General features: G+C 50.5%; 1 protein-coding gene across 1 annotated transcript in view; it reads left to right on the top strand.

Annotated features, from left to right (window-relative positions):
• WDR90 (WD repeat domain 90) overlaps positions 1-14,750 on the top strand; it is a 1,374,469-nt gene that overhangs the window by 485,001 nt on the left and 874,718 nt on the right. The gene's annotated exons all lie outside the window — the stretch shown is intronic.

The following is a 14,750-nucleotide window of genomic DNA, read 5'->3' as shown; positions in this document are numbered from 1 at the left end:
CCCGTCCCAGACCGAAAGAGACCGGACCGGGCCAACCCTCTGACGTCTAGTCGGAACTGTGAGTACTATCTATAACTTGCTCTAATTTCCAGCCAATATGGCAGCTAGAAGAGGAATGAAACCGACACCTACAGGGCACGTAGCTGGGACATTAGATCAATTTATCCTGAGAGCATCATCGGTGCTGGAACGTGAAATCGCGATGACAGAACGCCGTATGTCGCAGGATCTAGTCTTCCTAAGGAGATCATCTCTGGGTCCGGCTGCACAAGCGTGTTCACCAGGTCCCCCTGCGCAAACCATTGCAAATGAGGGGTATCCTGGCTACTTAAATTCCACTGATTACAATACACCAGACCGGGTGGATGGGTCAATTCATTCACCACGCGGGCGGGTTGCTCATATAACACCTGACTATCCAGAAGTGAGTAAAAACCTGCCGGATAGCACAAAAAGTAAGGAGGGTGCAATTCCTAAAAGGAAGAGGGCCAGAGCTCCACTCCGGGGAAGAAAACCAAAACAGCCTAAACATAACAGTCAACCGGAACCACCAATTTAGAACAACCCGAGTAAAGTACACTGGGCGTTCTTTCAGACAGCCCTCTTAAAGTTGGCACTCACTCTACACCTACAGGCTCCTTTGATCTAGATTTATTGGTGGGGAAACTACGTATGGTTTTATCTTCTGTCATCCAGCCTATGGAACAAAGACTGAAATATAGTGAAAAAAGGCTGGGGAAAATGGAGGAATTATTTGTGAAAAATATAGACTTTGTAAAGGAATTTTCAGCTGTCCAAACGCAAATTAAAGCTTCGGTCACCACGGTGAATGTTCCCCAGACCCAGCCAAAGCCGTCAAAGCCGACAACTACTAGTCTTAGTGGTCTACCCCCTGCGAATATTAACCAGGGGTCAAATCCAGGCTCCAGTACACCAGGGCCTAAAACTGTTCCCAGAGCTGTGAGAAAGGCCCAGCCCCCGCAACCCGCCAAACCTGCTAAAGTTAAAACCCCAGGAAAAACGCCTAAAAATCAATCTTGGGGAAATGATTTTTCCACTGATCTTCCACGCATCAACTTACCTCCGGAAAGTGCTCCGTACGTGGCCGTCCTTATAGAGGTCCCTAAGGTGGCGAACGACAGAAAAGAATCGTACGGGGAACTTAAGAACAAAACGATGCATTGGCTGAACACCCACAGACCCTTGCCAAGAGACATCCAAAGCAAAATTTTGTTTGTTAGAAGGGTGGGGTGGTTGGGCTGGAAACCAAAAAATGTGGAGGGGGTATTGCGTAATTATAAACTTTGAGGATTACAGGGCAGTTGATCATGTGTGTAGTATGTATCATACTAGTCCTGATACAACCATCAAAACACTGAGGCTGGGATATTTTTACCAACCGGTAATGTACTCGCTGCTACTAATATCAGGACTTATGACCTATGGTGCCAGCAAGAGGCTTCCCGGAATCATGTAGAGAGAACTAGGGGTGGACGGGTTAGGAATGAAGTGCTGGGATTTCCAGTAGACAACAGATACAACTTGCTAGACCAAGTAGATTGACTTTATTTGCCTCCCAGTCCCTTAACGGTGCCTCTAATGGATGACAATAAAAGGGTGGAAGGTCTCCGGTTTACCAGGGAAGAGTACACGACGGTGGTGAACCATGTAATTGACCCCCCCTACCACTGAAGCAATAACGTCTCTTGAGGGAAAATCTTGTGCAATCGCTAGATTGCCCGCCCACCCTTAGATCAGCAACTAGCTGGCCCTGGGGTGTGTGGACACGCTGGGCCCGGACAGGAGGAAAGTTTGGGAAATAGGCAGATATTAGTAAAGGGGTCCCTTAAAGATCTTGGAATATAGCAGGTCTTACACCTAATCTAGACATCCCGGATTGGTGCACATTTGTAGATTTACATGGGATCTGCTTATTCCAGGAAACGTGGGCGGTAAACCCCACTCATAGATTGGGTTATGTATCTTTTGTGGAACCTGCAGTAAAAGGCCCGAGAGGTAGACCATCGGGGAGTTCTGCATATGGGTGGGTATTCACCTCGGATTCACGCTGAAAAGGCTAGAAACAAATAGTCCTGATCTGACGTGCATCTTGATGTTACATAAAGAAACACCAAAACTGGCACTTATTAATATTTACTTACGGCCAGTCCAACCGGGGGGAACCTCTACCACTCTAGATAAACTGACTACCATATTGCATTCGCTTGGGGGTGATGTTGTCTTATTGATTGGAGGAGACTTCAATTGTCATTTTGAACCTTTGCAAGGGGTTCCTCCAATCACAACTGAAGAAGACGAAACCTGGTCAGTTTCCTCCCCAAATGCCTATCCTGCGAAAAACTGGACAGCTCTTGCTCTCCAGTTGACTTCCCTCACCTATACGTTCTCCGTTAGAGCCTGTAATGGGCGACTTTTGGGTGATATTCCAGCCCAGTCAACTTACAGAGGTATGGGGCATGCTTCTGTAATAGATTATTTTATGGTCAGCCTGGCCTTGTGGCCCAAAATCCTGGATTTTAGAGTCCCTTCTCGGATCGAAAGCGGTCACAATCTGCTGACTATTGAGATGGACTTTCAACTGTCCATCGAGGATATTGCAAAGACGATTATTCCAAGTAGTGATCTGAGAACAGTGCAGGGTGGGAGGAAAGTTCGATGGGCAACTGTGAAAATGTCCACTGATAATATGGCAAAAATGTATCAGAATGTAATCCCCTTGCTTGAAAGGGTAAGCTCTAGTATTATCAATCCTTTGGGCGATGATAAGGGCGACCTTACAGGCATACATAGGGAAATGGTTACAATACTGAAGGGCACCTTCTACAAGACGGGTACCCTCAAGCCGAAACCTTGCGGTGATGGAAACCCCTGGTTCAATAAGTGCTGTAGGGACACGAAAGGCGCACTATTATTGGCTCTAAAGCTGGGCAATAAACCGGGTGTTACAGAAGCAAGGCAGGCATACAAGAAAATTCTAAGAAATGCAAAATCCGAATGGGAAGCAGAGCGTTGGTCTGCCATTACATCTGCACTTGTGGCAAAGGATTCAAGGTCGTTTTGGAATCTTGTCCATACCGGGGAAATCAGAGGGCAGGACTACAATCGACCCAAACATTTCTGAAGAAGCATGGTCTTCCTATTTTAAAGAGCTCTATTCTCTCCATTTTACACTTATAAGTGAGCCCCCACCGAGCCTATTTGCCACGGACCCAATGTGGTCAATACCACCATTCACGCTGGCTGAGGTGCAACTGGCTATTTCAAGTATCCAATCGAACAAAGCCCCGGGATTGGATAGGATCCCGGGTGATCTTTATAGAGAGTAACCAATAGTTTGGGCTCCATATCTTCTAGTTTTATTTAATGCGATACTGCAGGGCTTACCACTCCCAAGTACTTGGTTAGGGGCAGAAATAATCCCTATTTATAAGAAGGGCTCCCCGCTTGAACCTTCTAATTATAGGCCCATCAGCCTTATCGATGAGACCCAAAACAAATAAGCCAGGCTCCTTTTACAGCGCTTACAGGCTTGGACCAATGAAAACAACATCTTGACTCCGCTTCAGGCGGGATTTATGGCCAAAACAGCAACAACTGACCAACTATTCCGGCTGCAGGTCCTTTATTGGAAGCATGTGGCCTTGGAAGGGGGTAGTCTATACCTTATGTTTGTGGACTTAAAGTCCGCATTCGATATGGTGGACCGGAACCAGTTCTGGTCCATTTTACTAGCAATGGGGGTTCCGCCATATTTATGTCACCAATTTAAGATTTTACATGATGGCACTTTTGCCAGAGTTAGTTTTGGCAAGCAAGGCCAATTAACTGGACTCTTTCCGATTGAGAAAGGCGTTAGACAGGGGTGTGTGCTTGCCCCATCCCTGTTTTCCCTCTTCCTCAATGGGCTTATTGATGATCTCCTTGCCACTAACGAGATTGACTCTCCCAAACTAGCCGCCCAAAAAATTTCCTGCGTTAATGTTTGCGGACGACACCCTGCTGCTTTCAAAATCCCCATTGGGCATGCAGCGGGTGTTAAACCAGTTTGGTAAATTCTGTAAGCGTAGGAACTTGGTGGTCAACATCAATAAGTACATGGTTTTTAATGCTAGCACTATTAACTGCCCCATCCAATGATGGAAGGCAGACCCTTAGAAAGGGTCCCAATCTTTGACTACCTAGGTTTAACCCTGAATGACAAAATTTAGTGGGGTCCCCAAGTAGCCAAGGCTAATTTAAGACTAACCCAGGCAGCTGGGGGAATTTTAAAAGTGCAAAAGAATTGTGCTTATAAAATAATAAGTTTCCCCCTTGAAATCTTTAGAGTCCAAGCCAGGGCTTCATCTCTTTATGGGGTGGAACTCTGGGGTCACATATCAGCAAGAGACCTATCCACCACAGAAAATAATTTTATAAGGCAGTTATTGAACCTGCCAAGAAGTACTCCTCTGGTCCCGCTCAGACTGGACTTGAACATCCATCCAATTGCAGATGTCATTGCTGCACGGCCCCTACTCTATTGGAGGCGGCTGTGGAGTACTCCTGAGCTGGTCCGCTATAAGGAGGAACTTAAAGTGGTTATGGCCACAGTAGGATCTGGTGGAATCCCTTGGCTATCCTTCTTAAGACGAACACTTACCTTGATTGGGCTCGAGGATCTCTGGTTAAACCCTGAGGTCTCTTGCCCAGCCATTTCTAAAAAAAAAGAACACATGTTGTAAAAGACTTTATTCTAAAAAGTCTCTTTTGCTCAGAAAAAACTTCAAGCTTAACTGACATCTTCTTGGATGTTAAGCCATTTTATAGCTTCGAGCAGGAGATTGATGTCATACAACCCACTTTGGCGAAGAAGCTTTACCTACAATTTAGATAGGCACTTTGCCCTTTTACTCTAACATCGACAGGTGCACAGGGGGTCCGGCACGTCCTTGCCCCGGGTGCCGGATTGAGGAAGAAACCCCCGTACATGTTATCCTTTTCTGTCCAGCTTACGTTAACATCAGGAAGAAATGGATAATCCAGCTGTGTAAAAATTTGGATGTAAATCAATATCTGGCTTTTTTCAGGATTTTAAAAACTGACACCAAACCAGTGATAGTGTTTGCAGTAGCCAAATTTCTGCTTTCTGTGTGGTCAATTAGAAGGAATCTGATAGCTGACATTGTTACACATTTGCATTAAGTCTTATTGGAATAGGAGAGAGTAGATCAGTACCCTGTTAGTATAATAATTACGGATTTTATTGATTTTATGAGTTTTAAACATTATTCAAACTTTAGACTTTTAGAAAAAACGTTTAACAATTGATTACATACCTGTGATAATATGAATGAATTGTATTAATTGAGAGTGTATTGGATGGAATGATTTTATGTGCTTTTATGGTAAATCAACCACAATAAAGCTTTTTTGAATTGAATAAAACATAATTAAACTTTAAAGAAACACACAGTCAGTGGATGATGTCATCAGTGATGTCACCAGTGATGTCATTTGAGATGCCACCAGTGATGTCATCATGATTTGATATGTGACATCATCAGCAGTGCATGGCAGGGGCGCGAGTTATAGTTAGTCAAACTAATTATAACTGGGGAATTTCTATGGTTTTGTACGAGTGAAATGTCCAACTAATTATACCATCCCTGAAACCTATGGTTATTTTCAGTGAATTTATAAGGTTTTTTAAAAGCTAATTTCTAACTATAATGGGCCTGAAACCTTTGATTCTTTCAGTGAATGAATATATATATATATATATATATATATATATATATATATATATATATATATATATATATATATATATATTGTGCGTGTGTGTGTGTGTGTGTATATATATATATATATATTCACTGAAAAAACCATAGGTTTCACACCAGTTATAGTTAGCTGGAAATTTTACTGACATAAAACCATTGAAATTCCCACGTTATAGGTAGTTGGACTCACTATAACTTGCGAGCCTGCAATGCACTGCTGATGACGTCACATATTACATCACTCATGACTCCCTCTGGCCCCCTTGCATGGGTAAACCTCCAACTCCCAAGCCTGAGTTTAAAAGCCTCGGTCTATGGCTTGATAAAAACCTTACCATGCAAACCCAAGCCAGGAAAACGGCTGGAGTTTGCTTCGGTCTCCTTCGGTCCACCAGAAAAATCCTGCCATTGCTCCCTTTTCAATCAAGGAAACTCTTAATCCAAGGTCTGGTCCTTTCAAGGCTGGACTACGGCAACGCACTGTACCTGGGTGCTCCCCAGAAGGTTACAACTAAATTACAAGTAGTACAAAACGCCGCTGCTAGGATTTTGACCAACACTAAGACCCGTTGCTCGGCCAAACCAGCTATCCGCGAACTACATTGGCTACCCATCATAGAAAGAGTGCAGTTTAAGGCGCTTTGCCTTACGCACAAAATTCTCAATTGAAAAGCCCCCCCATACTCCAAGATCTGGTCACTCCTTATATCACCTCCAGACCCCTCCGATCCTCTAACGCTCATCTCACACGAGTTCCCAAGATCAATAGAGCACAAACAGGAGGCCGCTGTTTTTCGTACAATGCGCCCAAGTTGTGGAACTCTCTGCCCTCCGACCTTCGTGCACAACCCAATCTGCTAGTATTTCGAAAAGCACTGAAGACATGGCTGTTCCCGTGAGCATCCCTCTTTCTTATCTCATCAGTAATGGGTCAGCGCTGGGACGCTTACGGGCAGCTATGCGCTTTAGAAATCTCGAAATAAATAAATAAAATGGCGTAAGCGCACCCGGAAGTACTCGAGCGAATACGATCGCGCATCGTAAACATCCGACGCGCTTACGCGACGCGCCCCCGGGCGCACCCGGGGGCGCGCCACGTAAGCGCGTTGGTCATGTGACCTGAAAATAACACTTTTTATTGGTGCAGAACAGTTTTGGTTTCATAATGATGAAATCCCTGGTTTTGTGACCTGAAAATAACACTTCTCATTGGTTCAGGCCTTTTTTTTTTTCCAAATGATGAAAGACCCCACCTTTTTTCCTTATTCTGACTTTGTCTTTTGACTTAGGAAGACCTGTTTTGCAATCTTTGAGGTATATTTTGTACTTTGAAATGGCTACAGTAGCAGCAGCCGCTGGAGCATCTGCACCACCACCACCACCACCACCACAACCACCAAGAGGACCACCACAAGATTACATTGGTGGTCAACAAGAGGAGGAGGAGGAGGAGGAGGGGAGGAGAAGATGGCTGCAAGAACACAATACCCCATACCAGCCAAGACCACACATTGTATGGGAGTTTTTTTCGATCCCAGAGGGCAAGAAAAAAGTCAATGCGGCCAAGGTGACTTGCCTAATCTGTGGCATGGAACTTTCAAGGGGGAACCCTAATAAAAAATACTCTTTTGGAAACACCACCATGATTCGCCACATGCAGCGCAGGCATCCGATTAACTATTCTGCTGCAGAGATGAGGGAACTGGCCAGTAACCCTCCCCAATCTTCAAGCACCACATCCAAAAGAAAGCAACCCAGTCCATCGGGACCAGAGGCAAGGGAGACGATCCCTTGCATTCGCCACGGTTTGGGGATTTCCGAATAACATGCATTCATTGTGGTAAGACCATCTCCTATGGTGAACTGAGCATAAAGCTCATCGTCCTTGCTGGGGACAACCACAAATGCCCCAAAAAACCCTAATTTTTTCTTATTTTTTTTTTTGCTCCAGTTGAGCCATTTTTAATTCCCTGTTTTTTCGTTTCTCCCCATAAAAATAACAAAAAAAAATAAAATAGTTCATAAAAGCCAAAAAAAGTACAAAATGTTCCAAAAACACTAAAAAAATATAAAACAACAAAAAGAAGAAAAAAAACAGTTCTTTTTAGAACTACCTCCAATTTATAAAAAAAGGCTTCCTTTTTTTAAAACTCTGTCCGGTGCGCGTACCGGGCGCTCCCCCCGCACAAATAAAAAAAAAAAATATATATTTTTGCACCGCGGGGCCCTTTTATAGCCCCCACATCAAAACTAGGGGGTCAGGGGGGGTCTACCCTGCCACCTTATGGTCATTTCCCCCTTTTTTTATCCACCTCTTGTGTCTCTATCCTACCGAGACACAAGATGGCGGCCGGTCCGGACTGTTTCGAATGTTTACAGACACCCGAGAGCCAATCAGCTTTCCATGCGCACCTCGCGTGTCGCGCCCGCTGCGCTCCCCGGTGCGCGTACCGGGGCGCGGCCATAAATATATATATTTTCTTTGAACCTAAATTACTCAAATTCCACTGGAGCACATATCTTGAGATATAGCAAAGGCACATCGGGCTACCAGTCCGTACAGTTTTGCCAAGTTTGGTGGAAATCCATTCAGCCGTTCGGGCTAAAAGTGAGTTTGACCGCCCTATGGAAATTAACATGGAGAAAACACGTTTTGGGACCCCCCTTTTATCTCGGCCCCCGCTTGACGAATCCCCCCCCAAACTTTCAAGGAAGGACCGGAGCTCCGCGAGGCAAATTTGAGGAAATTTTCAGGCAGATTCTTCAACTGGCGCCAAAATCTGAAAGAGACACGTTGGTGATAGATTCCTTACCTTAGAATATCCCCAGGCGTCAGACTGGATCCGTAAATTTTTGCGTAGCAATACCCCTGCGCGCTGGTAGGCGTCGTCTGCGGCTCCGCGTCCGTCGTCGGCGTCGTGAGCGCCAGGATGACGTCGTCGGAGTATTTAGACGGCGCCCATGCGCGCTGACGTCAGTTCTTCTTTTTTCCGCGCCAGCTAGCGCAGATCCGGAAGAAGCTCTACCCCCAGTCACTTTTTGACTGAAAACTTTTTGATCTTTTTGATCCTCTATTTAGTCGATTCTCGACTATCGGTGCCAGGGATGCCCGGGTTCAAGCCTTGCTCGAAGTGCGGCCGACTCATGTCGGTCACGGACCCCCATCGCCGGTGCCTGAAGTGCTTAGGCCTCGACCACGACGATCGGACTTGCGTCGACTGCCGGGCTCTGACGTCGAAGGCTAGGCGGGAGCGGTCCCGCAAGCGTCTCGAGCTGAGGCACTCGGCCCCGCGCCGCTCCAGGTCCCGGTCCCACGGGAGGTCGAGGGACAGGTCGCGAGGTCGGAGTCATCGACGTTCCGGGAGTGGACACCGATCGTCTGGTTCCAAGTCCTCAGGTAAGAGGCATGAGAGGTCGGAGCGACACCATCGATCCTCCGACCCGCCCCGACGCTCGCTCGATGCGGCCGGGGACTCGGGCGACACCGCCCACGCGGCTCCGCGGGAGTCGCAAGCGTCGCCGCCTGCCCCACACCTTCGGGTCCCTGGGCACGGCGCGTCGCAGGAGGAGGTCGAGAGGTACCTCATGGCCATGAGGGCCCTCCCTCCTCAGTCGGTTCCCGTGGCGCCTTCGGGCCGATCGGTTCCGTCTGGAGGTCCTTCCGGGTCGGGCGCTTCGGCCCCGACGACGTCGGGTACTTCGGGCCCGGCGCCGCTGGCGACTTCGGTCCCGGCGCCGCGCGACCTCGCTGGATCCGGCTCCGGATCCGGGACCTCGCCGGTCGACCCTACGACCTCACCGGCGCCGTCCCTTCAGGTGTCGTCCCCGGCAGCCGATGTGGTTGCCGACCCCAATGCTTCTTACGGTCCTACTCAGGTGTCGGAGGGGCGCCGCTGGGCGCCGATTCCGTCGGCCTTCGGAGACTTCTATCTCCACGAGGAGGCCCTGGCTGTTAATCCTGGTCTCCAGGAGCCAGGTGACGAGGAGCAATGGGAGGGGTCCGAGGACCCTCTGGCACGTGATTGCCAGTCGCATCAGGACTGGACATATGAGCTTGGGGAGGCCAGTGGTATTGACACCTCGCCAGACACTGGATTTACGTCGCCCCCGACTGTGGCTTCGGAGGCGGGTTCTGCTTACAGTGTAGTGTTGACGAAGGCAGCTAAGGCCTTAAACCTTCAGCTCCCCGTCGCGGCCGTGAGGACTAATCTCCTCACTGAGGTCCTCAAACAGCAGTCCGGTTCCACGGAGCCCCTTCTGCCGTTCAATGAGGCCTTGTGTGACGTTCTGCTGGGCACTTGGTCCAAGCCCGCCACAGGCCCCCCTGTGGACAGGAACGTGGCCAGACGCTACCGCCCGGCACCGGGCGACCCATGCTTTTTGTCCACCCATCCCACCCCCGAGAGCCTGGTCATCCAGGCCTCTAACTCCCAATCCGCATTCCCGTCGGCCCCGCCCGACAGGGAATCCAAGAGATATGAGCAGTTCGGGAAGAAGGTCTTCTCGTCTGTGAGCCTGGGGCTACGGTCTGTGAACACCAACTGTCTCTTGGGCCGCTACACCCACACCCTGTGGGACACGGTTGCGGAGGTGCTGCCACAATGCCCTGAGGAGGTCAGGGCTAAACTCAGCCAAACCCTTGCGGACGGCCGAGATGCGGCACGTTTCTCTATCCGGTGTGGGCTGGATACCACGGACTCACTGGGCAGGGCGATGGCAACGACGGTGGCGGTTCGACGCCACGCCTGGTTGAGGTCCGCCAACTTCTCGGCAGATGTCCAGGCCACCCTCCTGGACATGCCGTTTGATGGCCGTCGCCTCTTCGGCGACAAGGCAGACCATGCGCTGGAACGTTTCAAGGACTCCAGGGCCACGGCCAAGTCCTTGGGCCTTACGGCCCCACGCCAGCAATCGGGTGCCTTTCGCTCCTTTCGTGGCCACGGAAGGGGCGCCCCACCACGGACCGTCAGCCACGCACCGCAGAATACTCAGCAACGCGGTGGCGGCCGTGGGAACCGCCGTGGCGGTGGTCGGGGCCAACGGCGAGGCCAGTCCACACCTCCCTCAGCAGCCCCCGCCTCAAAACCTTCCTAGTCCGAGTTTTCAGGCCCATGTGACGCCTGTGGGAGGCAGGGTTCGCCATCACCTCTCCCACTGGCATACAGTCACTTCGGACAGGTGGGTGCTGCAAATTGTCCGAAGGGGGTTCTCCCTCCCCTTCGAGTCTTCCCCTCCATCCATGCCACCTCAATACCACCGTGTGTCGGGGGATCACTTGCAACTTCTGCAAGAGGAGGTTTTGGCCCTCTTGGCCAAGAGGGCCATCGAGCGCGTTCCTGGGCCAGAAGTAGGACGTGGTTGCTACTCCCACTACTTTCAGGTGCCCAAGAAGGGCAAAGGGGGCCTACGCCCTATCTTGGATCTACGGAACGTCAACGGCTTCCTCCGGACGGAGAAGTTCAAGATGCTCACTTTGGCTCAGGTCCTGGCTGCCCTGGACCCAGGAGACTGGATGGTAGCGTTGGACTTGCAGGACGCCTATTTCCACATCCCCGTCCTGCCGGCCCACCGGCGTTACCTACGGTTCACGGTAGGCCTCGAGCACTTTCAGTTTACCGTGCTCCCCTTCGGCCTTACCAGCGCCCCACGGGTGTTCACGAAGGTGATGGCGGTGGTCGCAGCCCATCTGCGCAGGCAGGGGGTATCAGTCTTCCCCTACCTCGACGACTGGTTGTTGAAGGCGGGCTCGCCCCAGACAGTCGTCAGCCACCTCCAGACTACGGCCGACCTCCTGCACTTGCTGGGGTTCTCCATCAATGTGCCGAAGTCACACCTGTGTCCCTCTCAGCAGCTCCTTTTCATCGGAGCGGTTCTCGACTCGGCGCAGTTTCGGGTTTACCCACCCGAGCAGCGGGTCCGGGATATTCAGGCTCTGATTCCTGTCTTCAGACCGTTATGGGTCTCGGTCAGGTTGACGCTGCGGCTTCTGGGACTGATGGCCTCCTGCATCCTTCTGGTGCGTCACGCCAGGTGGCGGATGCGGGCTCTGCAGTGGGACCTGAAGTTTCAGTGGGCCCAGCATCAGGGCAACCTGTCCGATCATGTCCTGATCTCGGAGGGCACTGCGAAACAACTGCAGTGGTGGCTCACGGACCGCGAATGGGTCAGTGGCAGACCCCTCTCCCTACCCCAGCCGGAGCACGTAGTTGTGACGGACGCGTCCCTCCAGGGCTGGGGGGGCCACATGGGAGAGGCGGAGATCAGAGGCCTCTGGTCTCCGGCGGAGTCCCGGCTCCACATCAACCTTCTGGAGCTGCGGGCGATTCGTCTTGCACTGAAGGCATTCCTCCCCTCTGTCAGGGGGAGCGTGGTGCAAGTGTTCACCGACAACACCACCGCCATGTGGTACTGCAACAAACAGGGCGGTGTGGGGTCGTGGACCCTTTGCCAGGAGGCTCTGCGCCTCTGGCAGTGGCTGGAACATCAGGGCGTGACCCTGGTGGTTCAACACCTGGCAGGCTCTCTGAATGCCAGGGCGGACGAACTCAGCCGCCGGTGCATGATGGATCACGAATGGCGTCTGAACTCGGACGTGGCGCAAGGTCTCTTTCGACAGTGGGGAGAGCCTTGGTTAGATCTATTCGCCACAGAAGAGAACGCGCAATGTCAGCAGTTCTGCGCGTTGGAGTTTCCAAGGCGGCACTCGCTCGGAGACGCTTTTCGTCGCGAGTGGAGCTGCGGTCTATTGTACGCCTTTCCGCCTATACCACTTCTGCCCAGAGTGCTGAAGAAGATCAGGCGCGACCGGGCCCAGGTCGTCCTTGTGGCTCCGGACTGGGCACGAAGATACTGGTATCCCGAGCTACTCAGCATGTCAGTCGATCCCCCGATTCGTCTGCCTCTTCGGGAGGACCTTCTGTCGCAGCAGCAGGGGACGGTCCTGCACCCGAACCTGTCCAGTCTCCACCTACAAGCTTGGAGATTGAGCGGCGGCAGTTGAGGCCATTTGACTTGCCTCCCGAAGTCTGTGACATCATTCTGGCAGCCAGGCGTCCCTCCACTAAGTCGGTATACGCCTGCCGGTGGAACAGATTTGTGGCATGGTGCGCAGCAAAGGCTGTGGATCCCCTCTCTGCACCCCTTTCGGAAGTGCTGCTCTTTCTTCTTTCCCTTGCCCAGCAGGGCTCTGCTCTGGGCACTCTTAAAGGGTACCTTTCTGCTCTTTCGGCCTTCTTGAGGCTACCAGACCAGCCTTCTTTATTCAAGTCCCCTATTGTGAGTAGATTTCTGAAGGGCATCACGCACATGTTTCCTCCTGTTCCCTTCGTGATGCCCCAGTGGGACTTGAATCTGGTTCTCGCCTATCTGATGTGTGCTCCCTTTGAGCCACTTCATAACTGCCCTCTTCGCCTCCTTACTCTGAAGACGGCCTTCCTGGTTGCCATCACCTCTGCCAGGAGGGTGAGTGAGCTCCAGGCTCTTTGGTCTTCCCCACCTTTCCTGTCTGTTCATCCTGATAAGGTGGTGTTGCGTACACGACCTTCCTTTCTGCCCAAGGTTGTCACGGCCTTCCACATCGGGCAGTCCATCACTTTGCCCACCTTCTTTCCGCCTCCGCATCCCTCGAAAGAGGAGGAGAGGCTCCACCGTCTGGATCCAAAACGTGCGCTCTCCTACTACCTACATCGCACACGCCAATTCCGGGTGGATGACCAACTCTTCGTTGGTTACGTGGGCGCGAAGAAGGGAAAGGCTGTACACAAGAGGACCATCTCCAGGTGGATCATCTTGTGTATCCAAGCATGTTACTCCATGGCAAGGAAGGAGCCCCCGGCTGGATTGCGGGCTCACTCCACTCGGGCCACGGCAACGACAACTGCCCTGGGTCGCGGTGTCCCCCTGCAGGACATCTGTCAGGCAGCCACGTGGGCCTCGCTGCACACGTTCGCAAGACACTACTGCCTGGACAGTCAAGTCCGGAGGGATGGCTTCTTTGGCCGTTCCGTCCTCCAGGACTTTCTGGTGTGATATTGGTTCGCAGACCCACCACCGGGGTTGGTATTGCTGGGGTATCTATTCTAAGGTAAGGAATCTATCACTAACGTGTCTCTTTCAGATGCACAAGTTACTACTTGTGTAACGATATATCTGTAAGAGACATTAGTTAGTGATAGATTCCTTACCGCCCACCCATCCTCCCCGTTCTGCGAACCGATATCTAGGGTTAAGGTCATCCCCTTTCAGGGCCCTAGTTTCATGGTACCAGTGTTAGTTCTATCATGGCTCTGCGTATCTGGCGCGGAAAAGCTGTGTTATCAGAACTGACGTCAGCGCGCATGGGCGCCGTCTAAATACTCCGACGACGTCATCCCGGCGCTCACGACGCCGACGACGGACGCGGAGCCGCAGACGACGCCTACCAGCGCGCAGGGGTATTGCTACGCAAAAATTTCCGGATCCAGTCTGACGCCTGGGGATATTCTAAGGTAAGGAATCTATCACTAACTAATGTCTCTTACAGATATATCGTTACACAAGTAGTAACTTGTGCGTTATTCCAAATAGAATTTTGAGATTTTGCATTGAAAAAAATCCTAACAGTAACTACCTACTTGCGACCGCCAGTAGGTAATATGGTTGTATATATATACATGGATGTATATAGATACATATATATGGATGTGTGTATATATATATATATATATATATATATATATATATATATACATACATACATACATACATACATACATACATGGATGTGTATATATTACCTGCTGGCAGTCGCCAGTAGGTAGTTATAGTTAGGACCTATTATCTATTGGAAATCCGCAACATTCTATTTTGAATAACTTTGGCGCCGGTTGACGAATCTTCGCGAAATTTTCAAAACTGGTGGGGCACTCTGGTCCGCTCCTATCCTGAAAGTCTCGAGGATTTAGTCAAGTGGGGCAGAGAAAAAAGGGG

The sequence above is a fragment of the Lissotriton vulgaris genome, chromosome 10 (assembly GCF_964263255.1).
Source record: "Lissotriton vulgaris chromosome 10, aLisVul1.2, whole genome shotgun sequence".
In the NCBI taxonomy this organism is placed as follows: domain Eukaryota; kingdom Metazoa; phylum Chordata; class Amphibia; order Caudata; family Salamandridae; genus Lissotriton; species Lissotriton vulgaris.
Note: the sequence above shows the minus strand (reverse complement) of the source record. Positions and strands in the feature narration are given on the sequence as shown.